Source organism: Silene latifolia, chromosome 3, assembly GCF_048544455.1.
Source record: "Silene latifolia isolate original U9 population chromosome 3, ASM4854445v1, whole genome shotgun sequence".
Taxonomy (NCBI): Eukaryota; Viridiplantae; Streptophyta; class Magnoliopsida; order Caryophyllales; family Caryophyllaceae; genus Silene; species Silene latifolia.
This window is the reverse complement of record NC_133528.1, coordinates 139,856,357-139,868,920: the sequence shown is the minus strand read 5'-3', so window position 1 is coordinate 139,868,920 and position 12,564 is coordinate 139,856,357. Positions and strand designations below refer to the sequence as shown.

The window sequence follows — 12,564 nt, the reverse complement described above, 5'->3', positions numbered from 1 at the left end:
CCACTGTTAGGCAATTCCGGCAGCACTCCTTTCACAACATAGAGATGTTTGACGTGATCAAACGAACCCCTTTTTTGTTTTCCAGAACCGCTAAATAGTAATTATGGTTCTTCTGCAATCAGTCAGGGGAAGGTTCTGGTGACAGCCAGGGCAAGAATATCATTTTTATTTTTTAAAGGGTAACTAAAAAGGACCGCATTAAAAAACACTCTAGAAAAAGATTACCTAAAGGTTTGCTCCTCCTAATCTAAAGCTAAACCCCAAAGAAAATTCCATGTCTATAGATAGCTCTGCCGTGAGACGTACAATTAGCGGCCGTCTCCCGAGGATGCAGCAGCACCTGGTATTTGAAGGAGAACAATTGCACTTGTCACAAGGTAAAGCCCTTAAAAGAACGCACTAAAACAAAAAAAGTTTCAGCAAGTCACCTGCCAAGCATTGCACGGTAAACTTGCTATCAACGTTGATGTCATCAAACATTCCCATGTATTTTTTGCGAAATTATGTGTTTTCCTGGGAGAAAAACATTTATAAATGCAAGGAACGCATCTATTTGTTTTTTTAAAAATACTCTAAAAGTTGTTTTCCCAAAAAAACCGCACAACTAACTTTTATGGCGTGGCCGCTGGCTAGAGACTTCCAATCCCAGGAAAAAAACATGGCCAACATCGCAAGCACTGGTAAACTTGTTATCAACGCTTGCGTAAACAAACGTTCCCATGTATTTAACCAGCAAATCATGGGAATGCCTACCAGACAAACCCTCCTATAAATGCAAGGAATGACATTATTTAATAATAAAAGTATAAACAAAAAAATATAAAAAGTTAAGGCTCCACAAAAAAATAGTCGCTTACAGTTTAGAAATTGCTTTTAAATTTTGTTTTCCTAAAACAAGAGAGAGAGTAAACCCCCCCCCAAAAAAAAAACAATGGAATGACATTATTTAATAATAAAAGTATAAACAAAAAATATAAAAAGTTAAGGCTCCAAAAAAAAAATAGTCACACAGTTAGAAATTGCTTTTAAATTTTGTTTTCCTAAAACAAGAGAGAGTAAACCCCCCCCAAAAAAAAAAAAAAAAAAAAAAAAAACCCACATCCAATTGCGGCATCATGTGTAGCAAATCACCAAACAATCATAACGCTCGATAGCAAACCATAATAAGACAAGCATTCCGCACTCTCAAAGTACCCAAATTAGTAATTAGTAATACATGTGAGAACGGCAACATCATTAGCAAACGTATAAAAAAGTTTTTAAAAATTGGACAAACTCGAACTCAAAAGCGCAAAATAATCATTTACCAAAATGTTTTACACCCAAAAGGAAAAAAGAGCCGCACCTTGAAAGACGTTCCAAGCTCCTTAGACCTATGTCAAAACAACGACGGAACCAGTGAAGTTCTCACAACAGTCAAAACTATAGCAATGGAAACACCATCCGCAATAACAACAACAACACTGACGACAACAACACTGTTAGACATTAACAATAAACAACCAATACTTCGGTTAATAAGCCACACCATGAACCCAAATGGTTTACACCCAAAAGGAAAACAGAGCCGCACCTTGAAAGACGTTCCAAGCTCCTTGGACCTATGTCAAAACAACGACAGAATCAGTGAAGTTATCTCAACAGAATAACTATAGCAATGGAAACACCATCCACAACAACAACAACAACACAACGACGACAACAACACCATAGACATTAAGAATAAACAACCAATACTTCGGTTAATAAGCCACACCACTAACCCAAATGGTTTACACCCAAAAGGAAAAAAGAGCCGCACCTTGAAAGATGTTCCAAGCTCCTTAGACCTACGTCAAAACAACGACGGAATCAGTGAAGTTATCACAACAGTAAAAACTACAGCAATGGAAACACCATCCACAACAACAATAACAACACTACTGAAGACAACAACACTGTTAGACATTAAGAATAAACAACCAATACCTCGGTTAATAACCCACACCTTGAAAGATGTTCCCAGCTCCTTAAACCTATACGCAAAACAACAGAAACAATGAAAAAATTCACAACAGAAAAAATCAAAAACAAAAGAAACACCAGCAGCAACAACAACAACAACTCTGACCATAACAACACTGTCAGTCATCAGGAGCAAATAACCCATTTTTAGGTTTAAAAAATGTTTGAGTCCAAAATTTAATTAGAAGGCACACCTTTGAAGACACAGGTGCATCGAACTCTTAAACCCTATATGTAAAAAACGTACAACTCAGTGATAATAACAGCAGAAATCGACCAAAATTTAATTAGAAGGCACACACTTTGAAGACACAAAAAAGCATCGAACTCTTAAACCCTATAAGAAAAAAATGTACAACTCACTGATAATAACAGCAGAAATCACCAACAATAGTTGCAGGAACAAAACTAACAGTATCGGTAATAAAGAGTCCAGAACCACTAATTCATAAACCCAGATCTAACACAAAAACAACATTAACAACTGAACAATCTAACAATGATAACCCCAAAATAAAAAAACGACCAAGATAAGGTAAGTATCCACCATTTCAGACAACACCAACAACAATCAATACCCAATAAATGGACTATTATAACTAAATTCTCAACTAAACGAAACTCAAACACATTAACAAAATCAATAATTTAGTAGCTAATTCGCTAACCTTTTAGGAGAATTACAAGAAACACATGTAGCACTATCACCGCCGCCACAACAACTCCCTGTAACCAGAACCACAAATAACAACAAAACAATTAGATCTACAGAAATAGCAATAATCACCAAAAGCAAATCAACAGAAACAATAAATGAGAATCGGGAAAAGGGAGATTAAGGGTTAGAGAGATCGACGAGCTGTTGAGGAGTGAAGATAACTGAGATGGAAAAGAGTGGATACAAAGAGTGTCGTAAAGTAGTGGTTAGAAGTAATAGAGAGATGGAGGGAGTAGATTGAAAAGGAAGAACCAACGGAGGGTGAGGATTTCAGTGGTACTATTCATATGAATAGTAGTAGGGAGTTTAAACTTTTTAAGAGTTTAGGATACACTTTGTAAATGATAGAAAAGAGACAATTGTCTTTGATTAAAATACATTTAGTAAGAATATAAAGACAAACAAATGGTTAAGAGAAATAGGGTAATTTGTTGATGAATGAGAATTGAATAATGGAGTGATAATTAAAAATAGTGTTATTAAAGAAAATGAGGTCTTGTTAACCTAGAGGTTGTTTGGTTCATTCCAAATTCATGTGAATTGGAAGTTCCTAGGAAGTGCAAAAATGAGGTCTTGTTTGGTTACCCAATTAATGGGAAGTTGGAGGTCCTATGGAACTCCAATTCCTCCATAATGTTGGAAGTCATTTACCTAACCCCCCTTGGTAAGTGGAACTTCACACATGAATTGAGTTCCCATATCCCAACCATGGAGCTAGGTTGGAAACCAAAACATTTTACCATTGAACCACAATGTTTATTATACACTTAATGAGATAACATTTACTTATTAGTTATTCAGCAATATTTGGGGTAGCAAAAATCCGTCTTCTAAACCATTTTTTTAAAGTTTGGGGTAGCGACCGCCACCCCTTGCTACTAGGTGGCTTCGCCCCTGATCCCAACCAAACAACTTTTTTGCAATTCACATGAATTGCAAAATCATATGAATTTTATTTCATGGGAACCCCCATCTTTCAATTGTCCACCAAACAACCCCTAATATCAAAAATGGTCCACTACTATTCTACTATTGTACTAGTATAATACAGAGTTAGAGCACCCACATTGAAGAGGATGGATCATCCTCTTAGATGAGAGAGAGTGCTAAGAGGATGTCCTCTTCAATGTGGGTGCATACTCTTAGCATCCTCTTTGAAGAGGAAGAGGATGACATCCTCTATAAATAGAGGATGTTCTTGTCTTGGCCCTTGTGCCAAATAAGAGATAAAATTATATTTAAATGGTGAAAGAGGAGAGGAAGGTAGCATCCTCTTTGATGTGGACACAAAGAGAGAAAGAGGAAGGAGATAGTGGAAAGTGGGGTAAATGAAAGAGAGTATGATGTGTCAAAAATGTAGAATGAAAGAGAAAAAATAAGAGGATGAAACCATACTCTTCAATGTACATGCTCTTAGTGAAAATAAGTTCTTGGAGTGGACTAACTTGTTGTAGTCAGATACGGAGTATAATGTTTAGTCGTGTAAATGGTTAGTCGTGAACTCGAGACTAGGTTCAGGTAGTTACTCTTTAGAAAAGAGAGAATCGGAAATTGAGACATGAACCCTAGGTATAGGCTAAAAATTTTAAAAAAAATATGGATTAACAATAACGACGACAAAAATAGGCTTCTTAATTAAAATTCTATAAGCATATCATCCAACGAATTAGATATATGTTTGAAGTCATCCATGATTGCATTGTGATGGTGATCGATTATTTGGACGGGGAGCAAGACAAAATTTAGAAGCATTAACTAGGTTATATGTCTTTATGTTCTAATTAGGGATTGACAGGATGATCTATTATTTTAGGGTGAATTGATAAAAACACCCCTTTAAGTACCAAAATTTCAAAATTACACCCCTTTATGTTTTTTTTACAAAATTACACCCATAAACTTCTATTTCCTTAAAATTTGATACCCGTCTAATTATCCGGTCAAACAAAATTATAAACTGACTGTTTTGCCCCTGACTTATATACAACTTATTATTTACCCATTTATTTTTACACAGTCATTTCTCTATCCCCAAACTAAAATTAGGTTAAATCCTAAATTTTCCTCAAAATTAATCCAATGTCTTCCATCTCAACCTTAGCTTTTATCATCCAAAATCATAATAAATCTACCAAAATCTACAAGGAGTTGATTGACCATTAATGGCGAGACCATTGTGGGCTGTCAAGGTACAATAGAAAGCTGTCGAGTGAGTATTTGGCTGAGAAGTTTCTTGATTTTTGGAAGAGTAACATTGATTGGAAATTGAAGTCCTTTCAATCACATGTTCTAAGGACTTTGAATGTTCATATCAGCTATGGAAAGTGTTGGCTAGCAAGATTTAGGGCTAAGTTAATGATTCATGGCAATGGGAAAGAAGTATGCAATAGCAGGCGTGAATCAATGTGGGACATTGAGATGGAAGACATTGGATGATAAAAGGTTGAGAGGGAAGACATTGGATTAATTTTGGGGAAAATTTAGGATTTAACCTAATTTTAGTTTTGGGATAGAGAAATGACTATGTAAAAATGAATGGGGTAAATGATAAGTTGTATATAAGTCAGGGGCAAAATAGTCAGTTTATAACTTTGTTTGACCGGATAATTAAACGGGTATCAAATTTTAAGGAAATAGAAGTTTATGGGTGTAATTTTGTAAAAAAAACATAAAGGGGTGTAATTTTGAAATTTTGGTACTTAAAAGGGTGTTTTTATCAATTCACCCATTATTTTATGAATATTTATTCACCATAAATTAACATAGTAGTGGTTTTTTATGTAAATTTTCTTCTAAAATCTAATCAATTTCTTTCAAAACCTATTAATTATAGATCTTAATTCTCATATGTTACTTCGTTTTCTCAACGAATTGGGGTGGCGGATTAAGTTATAGAAGTAAAGTAATTGTTTTTTTTTGTTTTATTAGGGTTTAAATTTTTCAATGGGGTTTAAATTAGAGGATCGTTGTTGGGGAAGGGTGATGGTAGTGATGAGGGGGCGGCAAGGGAATGGGTCGGTGGGAACCAGTGAGTTGTGGCTGCCTGTGGAAAAAGGAAATAGGAGGGAGGAGGGACAAGGGCGTCTTTTCACAAATGGAAGTCTTGTTCACCACTATAATAGAATGAGGTCCCAAATATAAATATATAAGTGTACTATATACAGCTATACTTCAAAGTTTGTATTGAACTTTATCAATAAAACTTATAAATTCAGTGATCAAAACCGAAGGCCAGGTTCCAGCGCTAGTGGCAGTACAGAGCATTAGACGTCCCTGAGGAGGGATGGGACAGGAAGGGAGCAATGGTAGGAACAAGGTGCGGTAATAGTTCCTCTATAAATTCACTTTCCAAATAAATCATGTATAGATCAGAATGGTAGCAAAAAAAACTTATTCAATTAGATCGAATGTGTAATTTCTCGCAATTTTTTTTTTTTTACTTTATGAAAAAAAAAGTCATATACCGAAATGGAAAGTATATGTGGCTTTGTAAATTCTAGGAATCAAACCATAAACGTTCCATTCACATGTAAGATTTGAGTTGCAGGAGTTATTTTCAGGACGGATATATGGCTACTGTTGTATCTGACTCTTGCTTGCCTAAGATCTTCTATATGCGTGCTTCCTCTTCCTTCGCGGCGCATTCTCACGCATTGTACCAGTTTATGAAAACTCAAGAGTGTTCTACTTTCACTGATATTGCTTTTATCGTTTCATCACAAAAATTATGTTCAGTTCTGGCTTCTCAAAAGCGAGTCCCAATTGACGTGCGTAATTCATTACGTGGAATTCGCACATTCCTTCGCTCACGCCGTAACTGGTCGGTTAGTTTAGCTACTGGTTAATTTACTGTTGTACTTGTACTTGTCTTTGTATTTGACACTTCTGTTTTCATTTTCTTTAATATAATGGTTTACATTTGTCCAAAAAAAAATGTAAGATTTGAGATATTGTTTTGACCATTCTTGCCCCAATGACGTTTCAGGCTTGAACTTGAATTCAAGCATATATTATCAGCCGGCCAAATAGTGGCTCTCTATAGATTTCGGCTGTAACTATTAATTGGTCAAATTGTGGCTTTGTTTTTCTTCAACAGACAATTATCAATGATTACAAATAGAGTTGAAGACTTCAGTCACCCCTATTTTTACGTTTTCTCAATCTTAATTATTAGGCATAAAACTTTTTTTTCTAAAATTTAGTTTATAATTTGCTACGAAAGTTGTAATGACGATGTCACGATCATTCGAAAAATTACTTGTATGGAAGACATGTACATGTTACTTTACTTTAATTTTCGAGTAAAGAAAATATTGTCGGAGGTACATTTCATCAATGAACTTTTCTTATACTAAAAAATAAATGTAAAATTGTAAGTGAAAATTAGACATCATCTTATATATTATGTCAATCATTTAAAAAGGAATAGAAGTTAATACGATGTCGTAAGTTAAAAAGTGTACATAATCAGGATCGTCTAATAACAAATTTAAAAGGTTCTCACTTATCAAGATATCAGGCCATTTTTACCCTAATTATGAATCTAACAAGATTTTAAAACTTTAATGTGATGACTATGGATAAGAAGACATTAGATTTTCGTTATAACAATGGTCTAACATACTCCTATATACGGAGTTCGGTATTTGTTTTCAGTAAGTAAAATAAATGTCACCGTTTGAGTAACATCGAGTATCAAAATTTAATTTTCCGATTAACTGAAATTTTAATCTTTTTGACAGGCCTCCCAAATCATTGGACACCTTTTCCATAGTCCACGAGAGGTGGAATTTTACCCTGATTTTGATCACATGTTAGTTACTATTTACAACAGTAAATAAAGCAACCTCATTTGACGGATTGACTAAGAAACATAATGTTGGGTTCCTTATGTTGATGATAACATGCCCATTTGATTTGTGTTATCTTAGTTTACCTTTTCAGGATTAATGATGTAATCAAGCTTGGATTAAGAAGTGTTGAAGTTGTTACTAATCCCATTGTAATTAGTCATGTGTCATCTAATGTACAAGTGAGAAAGTTAAGTATAAAGAGTAATAGAAATGCAGTCAGGATATCACGCTTTAACACGCATATCTGGTGAGTGGACTTTGCCACAACTCGTAGAAACTTGAAGCTTCTTTTTTCTTTCAAATGCTTTCACGTGACTTATATTTTCAAAGATAAAAATCTGATTTTATTAAGGAGGTAGTATTCTTTAAAGAGTGGTTTGAATTATTCAAAATGTTTCCTCTTTATGCAAATTCAATCCTTTGGTTTTTAAGAAAACAAAAATTGCTTTTTGCCATTTTGGTGCTAACTTGTCATCATGTGACTTGTCTCACATCCTTTGTTTTTCTGAAAAAGCATGAGCATTTAAGGTTGTCTTTCAAACCTTCTTTCTCTATTCCTTCCTTTGCAAAAGACTCCTTTTTGGTGCAAGTTATTAGGTGGTTGCTATTGTCCTTCACATGTGAGGTCTTTGACCCTTCAAAACCCTAGCAACCCCTTCACTCACCTCCTCTATATAAACCGTGCATCCTCCTCATTAAATCCTCAAGACTTTCTGAATTAATTCTTTCATGTTTTGCAAAGTGTTTTTAAAAGATTAAAATCGTGTCTCTTGCAAAATCGTTTTAAAGTCTTCAAGTGTCTTTCGGTTTCTACGATCGTGTACATTGTTGCTTCTCTATACTAAACTCTCTTGCTTAAAAGTGTTGATCTTGTAAAAGTTGTCCACCTCTATTCTTTGTTAAGAATGTGCTAGTGGAAACTTGATCCTTTACATTTTAAGTGTGTTAGAAGAGTTTAGGACGGAGTAGTCTTTTACTCTTGACAACCGGAGTAGGTTGTGAGTTGGCAACCGGAGTAGGTTGTGAGTATTGAGTTCTAGGACGGAGTAGTCCTTTAACTCTTGGCAATCGGAGTAGATTGCGAGTTAGCTTGTCATAGAACGGAGTAGTTCTTGTACTAGCTTTGCAACCGGAGTAGGTTGGCGTCTTTTATTACAAGGGTCTTTTAGTTTTCGGAGTAGATCACTAAAGGAAAGTAATAAAAAGTAGATTGGACGTAGGCACTTGAGTTTCTTGCCGAACCAATTCAAAATCTCGTGTTCAAGTGCTTATTTTATTTCCGCTGCTTTATACTTTGTTTGTTTGTTTTTGTTTCGCTCAAACTTAGAAGTAATTCATCATCTTTGTCGCATTTGATCTGCGATCATACTTCACAAACTGAGACAAATAGATACAGTCAGAACGATTGTTGCTTTCATACTTCAGCAAACATTCATCGTGATACTTGTTCAATCTTTCAATATTATTCAAAGTATCCTCAAATCTCTTTTGTTCACTTAACTTACTTTAATCCAATAAAGTTGAAGTTAAAATTTTTAAAAGAGTACCTAATTCACCCCCTCCCCCTCTTAGGTACTTGAATCCATAAACTCAACAATTGGTATCAGAGCCTCGTGCTCTTGATCGAGGCTAACCGCCTTAGAGTTTGATTCGTGGGTAATGGATTCCGAGAAACACTCCAAGATCCCGGTCTTTACCGGTGCGAATTTTGGTTGGTGGAAACTCAAAATGGAACATTACATCAAAAGTATCGATTATCAATGTTGGAACATCATCCAAAATGGACCTCTCGTTATTGAGGAAACCGATATTCTTAACGGTTTCACCAAGACAAAAGAGGAAAGAAATTACAATGAGAACGACTTCAAGCTTGCCGAAAAGAATTCCAAAGCAATGTCGATTCTTCAACGTTGTGTTGGTGAGGGGGAAGTTAGTCGGATCTCCGGGTGTCCTACGGCAAAATCTATTTGGGATTCCCTTGTACTTGCATATGAAGGGACGTCCCAAGTAAGAAAACACCGTATTGACCTTCTCATGCAACAATATGAAATGTTTAGAATGTCAAAGGACGAGTCTTTAAATAGTTTCTCTTCTCGTTTTTCTTGTATTATTAATGAGCTTCAAAGTCTAGGAAGGAATTTCGAGTCCGAGGACATCATTCGAAAAATCCTTCGTAGTCTAACCCCTAAATGGCAACCTAAAGTCACCGCCATAGAGGAAGCTAAAGACTTGTCAACCCTATCTCTTCATGAACTAATGGGATCACTAATGGCTCACGAGTTTAATCTCGATAAGCATTCTAGTGAGTCATCAAAGGAAAAGAGTCTCGCCCTCACATCTTCTCCAAGTGATGAAGAAGATGAGGAGGAAGACGAGTTTGCTATGTTCACAAGAAACTTAGCCGGGTTGGTCAATGGCCAAGGTAACAAAAAGTTCACTAATAATTACTCTAAAAAACGCTTTCCTAAGAGACGACCTACTTCCACCATGGGATGCTTTAAATGTGGTGATAAAACTCATCAAATTAAAGAATGTCCCAAGTGGGAAGAAATCAAATCTAAGGAAAGAAGAGAAAAGGTTAAAAAGGACTACAAACATAGAGTCATGAGTGCTATATGGGGAATGTCCGACTCCGAGGAAGATGAGGAACTCATCGAGGAGGAACTTGAGGCTAAAATGTGTCTTGCAAATCATGATAAAGAAAAAGTCTCAAAAAACCCAAAACTTGAACACTTAAGATGTCTCATGGCTAACCCCGACGATTCCGACTCCGATTCCGACAACGAGGTAAACAATCTAAAGGCCAAGGCTAGAACTTACTCCAAAGAGAAAGTATGTAAGCTTCTTGATCAACTTTTTGATAAGTGTCGGTCTCAAACTAATAAGCTTGATATTATGCAAAATGAGATTGAGGAAATTGCTCAAGAGAACTTTAATCGAAAAATGAACTAAAAGCAACAGATCACGTCACTGTCTACTTCGAGGCATATAATGAAGTCAAAAGAGTCAACAAGTTAAACAAACATTTGACTAAAGAACTAGAGCGTCTTAGGTTGACCCCCACGGACGTCCTTGACCTTGAAAATGTCAACACAACTTTGGTGATGCAAGTTTCCCAACTAACCAAGGAACGTGATGACATTTTGAAGGACAAAGATGGTCTTGAAAATGAGATCTACGACCTTGTAGTTGAAGTTGTTGGCTTAAGAGAAACAGTCTCTAAGACTGTTGCTTCTGACCACGACTTAGACAAGTTTAAAAGAAAAAGTGAATGGTTGGAAAATGAAAATGAGTGTCTTAAAAGTGAGGTTGTTTGTCTCAAGAATGAAATAGAAGATCTCCATGATAGGCTTACTTTCTTTCAAAAAGGTATGCCCGAATGTAGCACTTCTAAGTCTTCACCTCACCATAGATCCGATGAAATCGTTGATCTAAGCAAGAGACTTGACGAGATGACATCTAAATATGAGGACTCCAAAGAAAGAATCATTTATCTCGTGTCTAAGCTCAACAATCACACCCATGACTTCATTGTTGAGAAAAGATTGTCCATAGAAAGTGCTAACAATGATGAACTTAAAAGAGAAAAAGAAAAGAACTTGCATCTTCTCTCACGTGTCCATGACTTGACCAATGAACTTGTTAATGCTAAGAACATCACTGAAAAATGGGAAGGAAGTCAAACCGTGTTAAACTTCCTCACGAATCAAACCGAGAAGTGTGAGAAATCTGCTGGTTTGGGGTTCAAATGGAACAGTCGACCGATCACATCCGAGAAGCCTAAAAACGATTTTAGAGGAAGGAAGTATGTAGGTCTTCCCGAATACATCATTTGCAATTATTGTGGTGACAATGGTCATGTTTTTAATGGTTGTACAAAACGTTTTGATGACATTGATAAGAACACCAAAGCAATAAAAGAAATGGACATTAAGAAAGACACCACAAGTTATGTTGATCACAAAAAGGGACCCAAATTCATTTGGGTTCCTAAACTCAAAAACTAATCTTGTGTAGGGCTTGGTGAGAGGCGGCCGCAATTGGTACTTGGATAGTGGATGCTCTCGTCACATGACGGGTGATAGAAGCCAATTCCTCTCACTTAAAGCATATGATGGTGGCACGGTAAGGTTTGGCGACAACAAGAAAGGTGAAGTAATTGGTATTGGAAAAGTTGGTAAGTCATCCTTACTTTGTGTCGACAATGTGCGGCTTGTCAAAGGTTTGAAACATAATCTCCTTAGTATTTCTCAACTTTGTGATAAGGGTAATGTTGTTGAATTTCATGCTAATATGTGTCGAATTTTTGATGCCACTACTAATGAACTAATACTCGAAGGAAGACGTGTCAAAGATGTTTACTTAACTAATTTGAACTCTCTATCCGGTCACACCATGTCTTGCATGAGTGTAATGAACAATGATCCTTGGTTATGGCATAAAAGGTTTGGTCATGTTAGTACAAAAACTCTTAATACCCTTAAAAGACTTGATTTGGTTGAAGGCATTCCTAATATAAAGTTTGAAATTGATAAAGTATGTGATGAATGTGCTAGAGGTAAACATGTTAAAAGTTCCTTCAAATCCAAAAGAATTATGAGTACATCTCAACCTTTGCAACTTTTACATATCGACTTGTGTGGACCAATGAGAACTAGAAGTAGAGGTGGTAGTCGTTATGTGTGTGTCATTGTTGATGATTACTCTAGGTTTGTTTGGGCACTCTTCCTAAGCTCTAAGGATGAGACATTTGATGAGTTTCTAATTTGGTTAAAGAAAATTCAAAATAAACTTGGTTTAAAACTTGTTTCAATAAGAACCGATCATGGAACCGAATTCGAAAACTCATCATTTGGTGCTTATTGTGATGACAATGGTGTAGACCATAACTTCTCGGCTCCTAGAACCCCACAACAAAATGGTGTGGTTGAAAGGATGAATAGGACCCTTGAAGGAATGGCTAGAACAATGTTATTAACTAGTAAGTTG

The 12,564-nt window shown here is 35.9% G+C and overlaps 1 long non-coding RNA gene across 1 annotated transcript; it reads right to left on the bottom strand.

Moving 5' to 3' along the window:
* Window positions 1-1,549: 1,549 nt before the first annotated feature.
* Window positions 1,550-2,234, bottom strand: LOC141646338 (uncharacterized). The gene is made up of 4 exons (XR_012545515.1): window positions 2,199-2,234; window positions 1,969-2,015; window positions 1,802-1,829; window positions 1,550-1,601 (listed from the first exon to the last, which is right to left on the bottom strand). It is a non-coding gene; the product is annotated as an uncharacterized LOC141646338 (long non-coding RNA).
* Window positions 2,235-12,564: the final 10,330 nt, after the last annotated feature.